The following is a 15,712-nucleotide window of genomic DNA, read 5'->3' as shown; positions in this document are numbered from 1 at the left end:
AGAGCATAAAAAGTCGTAGAACAATTAAAACAGATACGTGATGGATGGTGTAGCAAGGAACAGTCAGGGACGAAAAGCAGGCCAACCACACAATTAAAACCACATAATTAGATGACGCTGTTTACTAACACCGAAACACAACACTAACACAGCAAACTGTAAACGAATAAAAACCTGGGAGGATCTGCCAGAAGGCGGAGGGGGGGGGGACAAGGGAAAAGGGAAAAATGGGAAAAAGAGGCGATGAGGACGGGAGAGAGAGGGAGTCAGGTGGGGGGCGCCCAGAAGGAGGGCTAGGGAGGGAAGGTATGGGAGAGGGAAGCAGCTGACGAGCGGATGCAGGGACTCAGGGAGGGAAGGGGGAAAATCCGCTCTGGGAGAAGGAGGGGAGGGAAAAAGGGGGCCCTGGGAGGGGGGGGGGACATGGCCAGGATATAGTTGGAAGGAAGGGTAGATGTCACAGTGAAGTTCAACATCTTGGAGGGGAGCTGCCGGAAATTGCCCTGATGAAGGAGATGGAGGGTGTTTAGGTGGAGAGAGGGAAGTCTACAGCGATAGAGTTGCGGCAACAGGTAGGTGGTGGAGAGGAAGGAGGAAACCAGGGGGTGAGGGATCAAGCCTGCAGACAGCATAAAGGATGCGGAGATGTTGGAGGAAAAGGAGGAGGTGGGGAAGGGGATGAGGTCATACAGGAGTCTTGTGGGTGAAGGAAGGCGGATACAGAAGGCCCAGCCATAGCAGATATTGCCACATATTTATCTCTTTACTCCTCAGGTCATACATACGAGTTCCCATTCTTCTGTGTTGATCACACATTTCTCAGATCATTGCTGAGTTTATCTCTTGGAGTATTCGTAGAATCTGATAGGCATATCTGGGCAATGGATTCACGTTATTCAGTGCAGATGCACAAATACCTCCGACCTCCTGTGGGGATCTCAGAGAGCGAATATGAAGGAAGTAGACAGGGCTACGGGTAGGTGGCGCTCAATGGGAATGTGGATCGGCCGTGAGGCGTGCCGAAATAGTCCAGGCAGTTGCAGTAACGCTGTGTCCCAGATGGTGCAGTGGTTAACGCATCTACCTAATAAGCAGGCGATCCCGAGTTTGACCCCCGTCAGGTGCACATTTACATTCGTCGCCGTTGATTCCCCTTAATGTCACGATGCAGCTGACAGCAGTGATCTTGTTCCTTTCTTCTTCTCTCCATCTTCAGTTTACATATAATGTATAACAGCTACAGATTATGCGTGGTGGCTGTTCTTTCGGACATTTCTGAAAGAACAGACAAGATGCATTCATACAAATTACATCGTTGTAAGGTGGCCGTTCGATACGTTTTTTTTTTTCTCAAAAATGCACCTTACTTGTAGAGAGAACATCATTTTCTATAATTCCTACCACCACTATCCTCTGTTCTACTTTTAAATGTCGTTAAACCACCGCATTCAATCAAATTCTGTGAGGAAGTAATACGTTGTTTGAATGTTCTTAGAATTTTAACTATTGCGCAGTAACACAACTCCCTTGTAGCGTCTACCACTTTTGGTTGAGTATTATGGCATACCACGAAATAATGGGATGAGTAAGATGCTTTGCAGGCACAGAAGATTTTGTTCTGTTATTTGGAGGCTTTCGTAGATGAAAGGACAGGCGCCGGTCACCAGTCATATTCACAACAATAGCGTAGTGTAGATGAAGCTCTTGCACGAATACGGAAATATTTCTCTATATATTATATCCAGTGACAATGGAAAGTACAGCAGTAAACTGCGCAGAGTTTACGGAAAGATGAAAATTTCACCTTATTAATATTAAAGAAATTTTGACTGTTAAAGGGTAACCTAGTCATGGATATTTTAGAGGACTTAATATTTAATTCTTCAGAGCCTCCATGATAACTGAGCGCGCTAAAGCGCCGGCTTCCTGGATATGGGGAGGGGACCAAGCCTCAGGACGAATCCTTCTCGTTCTTGACTACGAACTCTTCACTAGATCCAGACAGATGGGGCACACAAGTGTCTTCCCTGAGGAGAGTGATGGCATTAGAAAGGGCATTCGGCGATCCAATGTTTGTAACACTGCCAAAACCAATATGACAATGCCGAAGCCGTAGGGAGAACGAGAAAAGGCGAATGGAAAAAATATTCCTCACCATTATATTATAACCAAGATTTAAAAGTTCGTCGTAGTAACATATCAGAGCGCAAGCGGGGAATTTTTAAAACACGCTGTGCAATTTTACTCGCGTAAGGGTTATAGCCCTGCATAAAGACAGTACTGCCAACTCGTTGGCGGCCGCCATTTTGAACCCAAGCGGCTATAGCAGTGTTATCGACAGAACTGATAAAATTCGGGTTTATGAAGAAGTGAATGGGACTATAAGTAGATGTGATAGCCCGGTGTGTAAAGTAAACAATGAACTACCGTTTTTAGTTGTTTCCTGGTTTCCACTCGAAATATAAAGGGAATAAAATGACGACTTTCGTACGGCATTCACTGAAGTCATGGCATTTGATTTTCCTTATAATACACGTAAAATTTCCTCGCACTTACTTTTGTGGTAAGTAATACGTGCTCTAGATAGAATAGCGCCATATATGATGCCCATTCAGTTTGTTTGAGGGAGATATTAGTGAATTGCAGACTATATTGAAACACAAACTCCTACTTCTGTCAGAACTTTAAAAGCTTCGTTTTTTCTGTTTGTTTTGCAGAGTATAATTATTTTTTTAATTTACATAACATGTTGTTGTTGCTGTTGTGCTCTTCAGTCCTGAGACTGGTTTGATGCAGCCTTCCATGCTACCCTATGCTGTGCAAGCTTCTTCATCTCTCAGTACTTACTGCAACCTACATCCTTCTGAATCTGCTTAGTGTATTCATCTCTTGGTCTCCCTCTACGATTTGTACCCTCCACGCTGCCCTCCGATGCTAAATTTGTAATCCCTTGATGCCTCAGAACATGTCCTACCAACCGATCCCTTCTTCTAGTCAAGTTGTGCCACAAACTCCTCTTCTCCCCAATTCTATTCAATACCTCCTCATTAGTTATGTGATCTACCCATCTAATCTTATGCATTCTTCTGTAGCACCACGTTTCGAAAGCTTCTATTCTCTTCCTGCCCAAACTATTTATCGTCCATGTTTCACTTCCATACATGGCTACACTCCATACAAATACTTTCAGAAACGACTTCCTGACATTTAAATCTGTACTCGATATTAATAAATTTCTCTGCTTCAGAAACGCTTTCCTTGCCATTGCCAGTCTACATTTTATATCTTCTCTATTTCGACCATCATCAGTTATTTTGCTCCCCAAATAGCAAAACTCGTTTACTACTTTAAGTGTCTCATCTCCTAATCTAATTCCCTCAGCATCACCAGACTTAATTCGACTCCATTCCATTATCCTCGTTTTGCTTTTGTTGATGTTCATCTTATATCCTCCTTTCAAGACACTGTCCATTCCGTTCAACTGGTCTTCCAAGTCCTTTGCTGTCTCTGACAGAATTACAATGTCATCGGCGAACCTCAAAATTTTTATTTCTTCTCCATGGATTTTAATACCTACTCCGAATTTTTCTTTCCTTTACTGCTTGCTGGGTATATAGATTGAATAACATCGGGGAGACGCTACAACCTGTCTCACTCCCTTCCCAACCACTGCTTCCCTTTCATGCCCCTCTTATAACTGCCATCTGTTTTCTGTACAAACTGTAAATAGCCTTTCGCTCCCTGTTTTTTACCCCTGCCACCTATAGAATTTAAAAGAGAGTATTCCAGTCAACATTATCAAAAGCTTTCTCTAAGTCTACAAATGCTAGAAACGTAGGTTTGCCTTTACTTTATCTATTTTCTAAGATAAGTTGTAAGGCCAATATTGCTCACATGTTCCAATATTTCTACGGAATCCAAACTGATCTTCCGCGAGGTCGGATTCTACCAGTTTTTCCATTCGTCTGTAAAGAATTCGTGTTAGTATTTTGCAGCTGTGACGGTGGGTCTTTTCTACCCCTGACAATTCTGCTCGTTACATACTTGCCTAAAGCATGTTGTACGATTCTCTTGAACTCTGTCAGCTAATGCTCAGATTCGTCCTGCATAAGACGAAATTTTCGTAATCGCTTGTCAGATGATAAGTAATCTGTCTCTTGACGTACTTGCTTAACATTAAAAAATCTTCCTGCCTTCCTTTGTATTCCTATTTACAGCCGTATTCAGTGATTCTTTAGTGGCCTGATGATCACGGATTCCCCGGTCTACGATAACTGAGTTGAAACGTTCGGGTCTTTTTCTCACCAACAGGACATGTCCAAGACGTTATTTTCAAGAGGTGGTTTTCTGATTAACTGCTCTAGGGAGTTTTCGGATAAGGCACTTACAATGATTTCACTTGACTCTCTGTCGCTGCTACCCATCCTGATCACTTGAGTCTCCGAATCCATAACTGGTAAATTAAAATCACCTAAACCTATGACATGACGAGGAAATCTTAGCGAAATATTCTCCAAGTTTCCCCTAACCTGTTCCGCCAGCCCCACTGTTGCTGAGACGGTGGGTGTACAAAAGCATTTGGTGACCATGTTTTATCCAGCTTTAACTCTTATTTTCACCCAAATTATTTCGCATTCGTAATCCTTACTAATCTCAATATACTCGCATATGATTGTATTTTTTATTGCAATAAACACACCTTCACCTCCTACGTTCAACCTATCTGTGCTATAAATATTCCATTCTAGTCCAGAATTTCATTGTTATTAACCTCTGGCTTCAGCCAGCTTTCTGCCCTAGTACTATGTGTGCACTGTTATCGTTTATAAGCGAGATTAGTTCCGATACCTATGCTTCCACCCCACGTGCGAGACTAACTGTCTTCACAAAATCGGCAAACCGCCTGTAGAACCGAGGATGGCCTCTGAACCCACTGGTAAATGCAGTGGCATCCTCCGTCACTTACCAATGGTCCGCCGTCGCCACTGTTCATCTTCTGATGGTATGAAAACATTTTATTGTTTACATCTGTCTATCCATATTTATTTTACTGAGGCTTGGAGCTCCTCTTGATGTTTTTCCGTGTTTGCAATTTAAAAATTGGGTTGTTTTGAAAATCAGTCTTATGCAAACACAATTAATTTTTTTAATTTTTGTATTTACCCAGACATGTTTTGACAGTCATGTGTCACCTGCTGTGGGTTAAAACTTTGTTTTATTTTTGTAAAGTACAATATCAAATTTATAATAATTTATCTATTTTAGGCCTAAGAAATACAGTATGTGCATTTTGCTTCGTTTTGTTTAGACACTCATCTTAAAATTACATCGCTAAATGAACTGCATTATTATACATGGGTTTTGTGCCCTTTTTCGTCGTTTTTCGACAGTATATCATCTGCAAACTAGCCATGAAGAAAAATTATTGTGTATTTGTGAACAACTGTTTCGTGTGTAGAGGTTATGTGCGTTTCCGTACTTATATTTTTTGTCCTCTTGCCTGTCTCTCATTGATGTCTCGATCAACCGCTACTCAGTGTACTGTTTCCACATAGTTTTTCACAATATTTTCGCTCACTGGTTCAGCTCATATTTACTTTCGATAAATGTGGCGAAACGTGATCTGAGCAGACACTTCCGACTACATACTTAGTGGGAGGTATTATGTTATTGTCGCTGCTCACTTGTTCATCGTTGGTCTTGTGTTTGTTATGGCGCTAATTTTGAATACTTCGTCAGAAATTGTGTGGAGTATCTGGCGGAGGGCAGAATCTATGTAATGTGTGTGTGTGTGTGTGTGTGTGCGCGGTATAAGAGAGAGAGAGAGAGAGAGAGAGAGAGAGAGAGAACTGGAAAGGGGGATGGCGAGAGAACCGAGAAAACAGAAGTGTTTTTTCGATATTTGAAACTGTTTGATTGCTATGTTTTATGTTGGGAGGTGCCTTTATATAGTTCATTGAGTGTTCCAAACTGTTTTGTTGTTGAGTGTTGTATTTTCATTCAGGACCTTCTTTCCTTGTATTATTGTGCTTTGTATGTAGTAGTTATCCTTTATTTTGAGGTTTTGATAGAGACTGTTGCTTTCTCTGAGGATCTTAACATCAGTCTCCATACTTCTTGGATGGTGGTTTTGTTGTATTAGATAATCCGCAAAAGTGGAGTGTGTACTATCACTTCTATGGGCTCTAGGGTGTTCAGAGAACCTCGTTTTGAAATTTCTGAATGTTTTTGCTTATGTAGACCGACTGGTATTAACTACAGGTTAACTGATATATTGTAGCTTTGGAGAATTTGTCTGCAGAGGTGTTCTTAGTGCTTAGATTTTTCTGTACTGTGCTACTTGTGCAAAATCATATTTGTAGCCCTTGTTTGTTTAGTATCTTTCCCAAAAAATGTCTTTGAGCACTATGGGACTTAACTTCTGAGGTCATAAGTCCCCTAGAACTTAGAACTACTTAAACCTACCTAACCTAAGGACATCACACACATCCATGCCCGAGGCAGAGTTCGAACCTGCGACCATAGCGGTCGCGCGGTTCCAGACTGGAGCGCCTAGAACCGCTCGGCCATCTCGGCCGGCTATGTTTCCCACCCTCTGGAGGTTTTTGTTACTGTATGTTAGTATGTGCCATGCTGTACTCTTTGTAGGGTGTTTCTGGTTCCTTGTGTTTGTCTGGATTTTGTGATCTTGGTTCTCTGTTGGGGCTGGTGATTTGTTTATGGTTTTTTCTCTTTTAATTTGTTTTTTAACGTTGTTGTTCAGTTTGTTCATCATTTGTGAGTTGTGCACAATCTCTCTGGATATCTGGTATACTGTGTTTAGGTCCTGTGTGTAGCTGAGTTTGTCCAGTGGATGTCTGTTAAGCCTGTGTAGCATGTGTCTGAAACTTGAGAGTTTGCGTGCTTGTGGCTTGTTGGAGTTCATGTGAATGGTTGTATTTGTGGCTATAGGTTTTCTGGAAATTCTAAAATTATCGTTTATTGTTGATTCTGTGAATGGTGATGTCTAAGAAATTAAGTTTCATCTCCTTGTCTGTCTAAATGTTGGCTTTGATTTTTGGGTGAACTGCATTTATGTCAGCGTGCAATTGGTTTGTCCAGCTGCCTGTTTCATCAATCAAGCAAATGATGTCATCCACATGTCAGTACCAGTATATGATCTTGTATTGTTTTGGATGTATGATGTCATTCAGTGTAGTTTAGAAATATGTTTGCAAGTAGACTGCTGATGGGTGAGCTTATTGGTAGGCTACCTTTTTGCAAATAGAACTCCATCTTGAAAGTGAAGTAGTTCTGATCTACTATAATCTTTAGGGTGGCTTCTGTTTCATCTATGTGGGCAATTGTTATGTTCCCTTGATAGTGCTGCTAATAGTATGCTTCTACCTTTTATCTTTTTTATTAGTTCCCGGATATTTTTTGGATTGCTGTTGTTTGTGAAAGTGTATAATTTCTGTAGTATTGTATGAAGTGTCTAGTTAGGTGGTAAGATAGTGCATTTTTGAAACTGATTATGGGCCAGATTGAACAGTTATTGTCATGTATCTTTCGTAAATTATTGAGTCTGGGTGCTTTGGGATTCTTTTGTATCATGTATTTGGTTGAAGTTTCCTGTGATGGTGACTTTGAGGGTTTTTAAGAGTTTTTGTATGTTTCTTTGGTACTTCATGGTAGGATCATTGATGAATTTGATGATGTTCTGTTCTATAAATTCTTCTGCTTTCTTGATGTACTCTGCCTCATTCATAAGTACAAGTGTATTCCCTTTGTCTGCTCTGGTGATGATTGTATTGTGTTCTTTGAGTTTTTTTTGTTTAGTTTTGTGGATATATTTTGTTCTGTTGTTTGTGTTTTTTGGATAATGTGGATCTTGTTTTCCTTGATTATGTGTTTCATATCTTCTGCTACAGTTTCGCTTGTCAAGTTTGCATTGAAATTTGGGTTCTCCAACTTTTCTTCTTGCTTTATTAGGTATTCCATTTCTGTGATCAGCTTTTCTATGATTTTGTGTGTCAAGTTTGTGTTGTATTTTGGCCCCTTTTCAAGTAATTCTCTTTCTTGTTTTGTTAATTTTATGTCAGCGAAATTGACAAGTCTGTCGTGGAACTAGTGTGGGGCCCCTACTCTGACTTCTTTATTTATTATTGTGGCAGATCTCATGAGGTGGTTCAGTGTTTTGTTTTGTGTTTTTTTTTCTTTTTGTTCGTTAGTATTCCTGTGCAGCACCTGATTTCTTGAATTATGCCATCGAAATGGACTGGTGTTTTTAAGAGATAAGCTAACTCAAGATGTGCTTACAGCTAAAGATTCAGCTGTTGTTTTTTCACATATAGGAAACGATTTCCCCCTTCTAACCAGGTACTTTCTACTTTTCTTTTGGCTACTTGTGCTGCAGGTGACTTGCTGTATACATTAACTTTAACAAAACCAGGGATTATGTTATTACTGAGACAGATTTTGTTAAACCTGATGTTAAAGATATTTTTGTGCAGCTGTACTGTTGTATTCTTGAATTTCTTTTAGAGCTTCGTGGGAAATGCTTGGCTTGGCTTTGAGAGAATAATTTTACTATTGTTTGAAAAACATCTTTCTGTTTTTCCGTGTTTGAGATTTAAAAATTGAGTTGTTTTGAAAATCAGCCTTATGCAAACACAAATAATTTATTTTTATTTTTATATTTATCCAGACATGTTTCGATACCTATGTGTCATCTGCTGTGGGCCAAATTTTTAATTTTTATTATTGTATAGTACAATATCAAATTTATAATTTATCTATTGTAGGGCTAAGAATTAAGACATGTGCATTGTTTTGTTTTGTTTCGACCTTAAAAGTACATCTCACTAAATGAATTGCATTACTATACATCGGTTTTTTCGCCCTCTTTCGTCGTTTTTGACTGTGTGTCATCTGCAAAACTAGCTATGAAGAAAAATTATTATGTATTTTTGAACAACTGTTTCGTGGATAGAGGTTATGTGTGTTTCTGTACTTACATATACACAGGGCATATATTCTGCCCTCTCCCAGCGGCCATACCACACTAGTTCTGACGAAATATTCAAAATTAGCGCCACAAAAAAAACAAGGCCAACGATGAACAAATGAGCAGCGAAAATTACACAACACCTTCCACTGAATATGGAGTCAGAGGCGTCTGCGCAGATCACGTTTCTCCACATTTTGTGAAAGTAAATGTGAGGCGAGCTAGTGAGCGAAAATTTTGTGAAAAACTATGTGAAGACAGTGTAATGAGTAGCAGTTGAGCGAGACATCAACCAGAGACACGCAACAGGACGGATAATGTAAGTACAAAACGATGGAAAAGGGCGCAAAAACCGATGTATATATATAATACAGTTCATTTAGCAATATAATTTTAACGTGAGCATCTAAACAAAACAAAGCAAAATGCACATGTTGTAATTATTAGTCCTACAACAGATAAATTATTATAAATTTGATTTTGTACTTTACAGAAATAAAGTTTTGACCACAGAAGATGATGCATAGGTATCAAAACATGTCTAGGTAAATACAAAAATAAAGAAATAAATAAATTGTGTTTGTACAAGGCTGATTTTCAAAACAACGCAGTTACTATCCATATTTATTATGTAGATGAAGTGTGTAATTTTTGCACCTGTCTCCCTCTAAGGAATGTTTACGTTCGAAGTTTCAGAGACTTGTTCTGAAGATGATTTTTTATAAAATCGAAACCTGTTACCAGCTGATGTTTTTAATTACGTGCGATCAAGATGATTAATATTTTAACAACCTATTGGATTGCTGTTAATTTGCAACAATGTTTTCAAAAGTTATTGATAGGGAGATAATTCTTAATTCGTTTTAAAACAGAAAATAATCTTCCAACTGATGAGTTGGATACTGCCGTTGACAGGTACTTTCTGCATCTACATTTACACCATTTCAGCCGCCATCAAGTGCATGGCACCACTGCATCACTTACCATGGTTCACATGGTTTCATCTTGATGAGGAGCGCGGGCAGAATTTTTTCTTAAACGCCCCAGTGCACTCTGTAATTAGTCTAATCTTGTATTTGCGGTCTCTCTGGGAGCGATACGTTCTAGGCTGTAGTGTATTCCCAGATCCCGGACTTAATTCTGAAACCTTTTCAGAAGGCTTTCATGGGATTGCTGGCCTCTTTCTTCAACCATCTGCCAGTTAGCTTTTTCAGTAACAGTGATGCCTGGATACAATTCATCTAGTTCTTTTTCTTGCAGGAAATCAACATTATCAGTAAAGTTATTTTTTGGTATTTGTACGTGCCTTAAAAATACATTCGGTATCTGTATACATTTCCAAATCGACTAGGCACACACTTCGAAGATTTTTAGCTTCTTGTCAAATTTCATCTACATCAAACTTTGTTTACTGAAAAGTGCAATCCATTCTTTTCTCCATTTTCGTGTGAGAAAGTTAGCCGAAACTACATCCTCCGATCGGGAACTGGACGCCCTTCCTCCAGTCTACCTAATCTATGCGTAATCTTGCATTTATCCACATTTAAAAAGGAGTTACCCTTTTTTTACATCAAGAGGAAATTACGTCCATGTTTTGCTAAATTTGTTTACGATCGCTCAGCGACGATACACTATTTTGTCCAATATAGGTGGAGCAGATGCGGCAAGTAACCTATCCAATATGATGTAAAAGTCATAAGTGTAGAAACAAAGAATAATTTGAGACGACTTCCCTATTTCCGCTACCATTATACTTTCTCACGGTGCCTTCCACACCGCCGTAAATAGTAATTTTATATACATGGTGATTCTTATTAACGGTTTCACCCCCCCCCCCCCCCAAGCGACGTAGATGACGCTGAGACAAGTAAATTAAGGTAAGGCACACATGGGGCTGCAAGTGATAGGAAATACCCCAAAAGTGGATGACAAAGTTTGAGCTTGTGGCGTCACCAGATGACGTACCTCGCCAAAAGTGCAGGTGCGTGCGTGAAGGAATGATGGAGATGATGGAGCGATGCAGTACTTGCATTCAAGCAAACGGTGCAAATTTCGAACATATTTCGTAAATGTGATCTATTGCGAATGTAAAAGTTACAAAGTTATTGTCCTCACTCTAAGCAAGAGTCTTTACTTAGTGAAGAAAACGTATGTCATTTACTGGTACCGGCGCCATTCGGAAACTTGTAATCATTTTCTTGTGACGCAGTACGGTGGGTATTTGATATACTGCACTTTGCAATAAACCAACGGAAATGGTGAGACCGGCAAATTAAATAATAAATCTTACCTCAACGTAAACACGTAATTGCGTAACGCAGTGAAAGGAATAATGTCAGGCAGAAGCAAAACTCGAAACCTGAGCCTCGCATGCTGAAGTCGCGCACGTAGACCCAGAGGCACATAGACGTTAATACTTGACTTGCGCTGGGATGGTCAGGTGCGATAGACCGATGGGTCCAACCACTGCACGTGCGGCAAGGTACGCCATATGATGACTTCACAGTCCAAAATTTGTTATCCACTTTTGGAGGGTACTCCCTGACGTTTGCGGCCACCTGTGTCTTACATTAAATTACTTTTCTCAGAGTCAGCTATGTTGCCTCGAGAGTTTTTAAACGTTTATAAGAATCACCCTGCTTGCTATTGTACCTACAAAACTGAAACAAAAAAATCTGTGGTAAAATAAGAACAAATACGAAATTACCGTCACTGCTAAATTTCTCATAAGGAAATTAATAATCTTATGTATAGAGGCTGAAGGGCGAGTGAAAATTTGTACCAAGGCCGGAAATTAATGAATTGTGGCACTCTTTTTGATTACAGGAACAAACGTCCTACAAACGGTTACCATCGCTGTTTTACAATACAGTAAGGTAAGGTAGGTAAAGTACCGCATTCTGGTCCTAGATGTACCATTCGCGTCGGACCGACCGCCTTGTCATCCCCTACCAATGACGTCACTGGTTGCGGTATGGTGGGGCATGTGGTCAGGACACTGTTCTCCTGGTCCTCGTCGGGTTTCTTCATGCTGGAACCGCTTCTAATCGGTCGAGCAGCTCCTGAGTTGGCCTGAAGAGGCTGAGTACACTCCGCACCAGTTTTCCACAAAGGAAAAATCCCTGCCACCACAGGAACTGAACCCGGGTCCAGCACATGCCAGTCAGCCGCGCTCACCATTCAGCTTCCACGGTGGGAATTTTACAAAAATGGTTCAAATGGCTCTGAGCACTATGGGACTCAACTGCTGAGGTCATTAGTCCCCTAGAACTTAGAACTAGTTAAACCTAACTAACCTAAGGACATCACAAACATCCATGCCCGAGGCAGGATTCGAACCTGCGACCGTAGCGGTCTTGCGGTTCCAGACTGCAGCGCCTTTAACCGCACGGCCACTTCGGCCGGCTGGGAATTTTACAGTACGCTCCTAACTTGTTTAGTATGGTGCGACGGACAATGCCGTGTTTTAGTGAGGTTCCCCTGTCGTATTTAATTTCGCTCTTCATGTTCGAAAGACAAGACACCACTCACTCATGTAACTGATTTGCCTCGATGGGTAGTGAATCCACGACCTCCAGCGCGTTTGCACAACAGCGTTCGACCTGCAGCGGGAACCTAAAATTAGGGAGCGCGGAGGGTATGGAAGAGGACTGCGTGTAGGTGGCGCTAGGTGGAAACGGGGGTCTGCCGGGTGGCGTACCGAGACCGTTCGTGCATTTACGATAAACACTGTGCACGGATGGTGTAGTGGTTAACGCAGCTGCCTAGTAACCAGGAGATCACGGGTCCGATTCCCCGTCCTCACACATTTTCACTCGACGCCGCTGATTCCGCGGTAAGCCCCGAAGCAGCTCATATTATTAATTCGTTTTCTTCGATTTCGTTTCTCCTCCTTTCGTCTTCATAATATGTCATTTGAACTACCGTGTTTTTCTTAATAGGCTACGTACTTGGAAATTAATGTTCTTTATCTGTTATTGATTACTATTTGTTTCTCCATGAATCTCAACGAAACTTTGATTATGTCTAGCTAAAGATGAGTTTCAGGACCGCATTATACGATGAACCAAATATGCTTTGCTAATTCGCCGCGCTATGCCTACACGTTTAGTCCATTCTAAACGCAGTACCATCCACGTGAGGTAAAGCTGTCGCTTTACTCCGCATAAGGCAGCGACGCAGAGCTTAGGAATTGCCTTCCCTAGAGGGTGCTAAGGCGCCCAGGTTTTCTCATATTCATTGCGTCGAGAGAGAGCTTTTCCACTGTGTAAATGGGTGAGCAGCTTTTAACACAGCCTGCGTAATAGAGCTCTCCCAACAGTAACGAGTACTCCTACTGCTGTGCAGCAAAGGATGTGTTTTGAGAGCGTGTTTAACATGGCTTAGACGGAAGCTGAAGAGCACGACCTAACGATGTCTACAATTAACGAACAGCAGTCTGTGTCTTTCTATAGTGCTGACTTGCATGTTGTTGTTGTTGTGGTCTTAACTCCTGAGACTGGTTTGATGCAGCTCTCCATGCTACTCTATCCTGTGCAAGCTTCTTCATCTCCCAGGACGTACTGCAACCTTCATTCTTCTGAATCTGCTTAGTGTATTCATCTCTTCGTCTCCCTCTACGATTTTTACCCTCCACGCTGCCCTCCAATACCAAATTGGTGATCCCTTGATGCCTCAGAACGTGTCCTACCAACAGATCCCTACTTCTAGTCAAGTTGTGCCACAAACTCCTCTTCTCCCCAATACTATTCAATACCTCCTCATTAGTTATGTGATCTACCACTCTAATCTTATGCATTCTTCTGCAGCACCAAATTTCAAAAGCTTCTATTCTCTTCTTGTCCAAAGTGTTTATCATCCATGTTTCACTTTCTGAATACTTTCAGAAACGATTTCCTGACACTTAAATCTATACTCGATGTTAATAAATTTCTCTTCTTCAGAAACTCTTTCCTTGCAATTGCCAGTCTACATTTTATATCCTTTCTACTTCGACCATCATCAGTTATTTTGCTTCCCAAATAGCAAAACTCCTTTACTACTTTAAGTGTCTCATTTCCTAATTTAATTCGCTCAGCGTCACCCGACTTAATTTGACTACATTCCATTATCCTCGTTTTGCTTTTGTTCATGTTCATCTAATACCCTCCTTTCAAGACACTGTCCATTCCGTTCCACTGCTCTTCCAAGTCCTTTGCTGTCTCTGACAGAGTTACAATGTCATCGGCGAACCTTAAAGTTTTTATTTCTTCTCCATGGATTTTAATACCTACTCTGAATTTTTCTTTTGCTTCATTTACTGCTTGCTCAATATGCAGATTGAATATCATTGGGGAGAGGCTACAACCCTGTCTCACTCCCTTCCAACCACTGCTTCCCTTTCATCCCCCTCGACTCTTATAACGGCCATCTGGGTTCTGTACAAATTGTAAATAGCCATTCGCTCCCTGTCTTTTACCCCTGCCACCTTCAGAATTTGAAAGAGAGTATTCCAATTAACATTGTCAAAAGCTTTCTCCAAGTCTACAAGTGCTAGAAATGTAGGTTTGTCTTTTCTGAGTCTAGCTTCTAAGATACGTTGTAGGGTCACTATTGCCTCACGTGTTCCCATATTTCCACGGAATCCAAACTGATCTTCCCCGAGGTCGGCTTATACCAGTTTTTCCATTCGTCTGTAAAGAATTCATGTTAGTATTTTGCAGCCGTGGCTTATTAAACTGATAGTTGGGTAATTTTCACATCCGTCAACGCCTGCTTTCTTTGGGACTGGAGTTATTATATTCTTTTTGAAGTCTGAGGGTATTTCGCCTGTCTCATACATTTTGCTCACCAGATGGTAGAGTTTTGTTAGGACTAGCTCTCCCAAGGCCGACAGTAGTTCTAATGGAATGATGTCTACTCCTGGGGCCTTATTTCGACTCAGGTCTTTCAGTGCTCTGTCAAACTCTTCACGCAGTATCGAATCTCCAATTTCATCATTTACATTCTCTTCCCTTTCTATAACATTGCCCTCAAGTACATCGCCCTTGTATATTCCCTCTATATACTCCTTCCACCTTTCTGCTTTCCCTTCTTTGCTTAGAACTGGGTTTCCATCTGAGCTCTTGATATTCATACAAGTGGTTCTCTTTTCTCCAAAGGTATCTTTAATTTTCCTGTAGGCAGTATCTATCTTACTCCTAGTGAGATAAGCCTCTACATCCTTACATTTGTCCTCTAGCCATGCCTGCTTAGCCATTTTGCACCTCCTGTCGATCTCATTTTTGAAACGTTTGTATTCCTTTTTGCCTGCTTCATTTACTGCGTTTTTATATTTTCTCCTTTCATCAATTAAATTCAGTATTTCTTCTGTCACCCAAGGATTTCTACTAGCCCTCGTCTTTTTACCTATTTCATCCTCTGCTGCCTTCACTACTTCATCCCTCAAAGCTACCCATTCTTCTTCTACTGTATTTCTTTCCACCATTCTTGTCAATTGTTCTCTTATGCTCTCCCTGAAACTCCGTACAACCTCTGGTTTAGTGAGTTTATCCAGGTCCCATCTCCTTAAATTCCCACCTTTTTGCATTTTCTTCAGTTTTAACCTACAGTTCATAACCAATAGATTGTGGTCAGTCCACATCTGCCCCTGGAAATGTCCTACAATTTAAAACCTGGTTCCTAAATCTCTGTCTCACCATTATATAATGTATCTAAAACCTGTCAGTATCTCCAGGCTTCTTCCGT

The sequence above is a fragment of the Schistocerca nitens genome, chromosome 7, assembly GCF_023898315.1.
Source record: "Schistocerca nitens isolate TAMUIC-IGC-003100 chromosome 7, iqSchNite1.1, whole genome shotgun sequence".
Taxonomy (NCBI): domain Eukaryota; kingdom Metazoa; phylum Arthropoda; class Insecta; order Orthoptera; family Acrididae; genus Schistocerca; species Schistocerca nitens.
Note: the sequence above shows the minus strand (reverse complement) of the source record.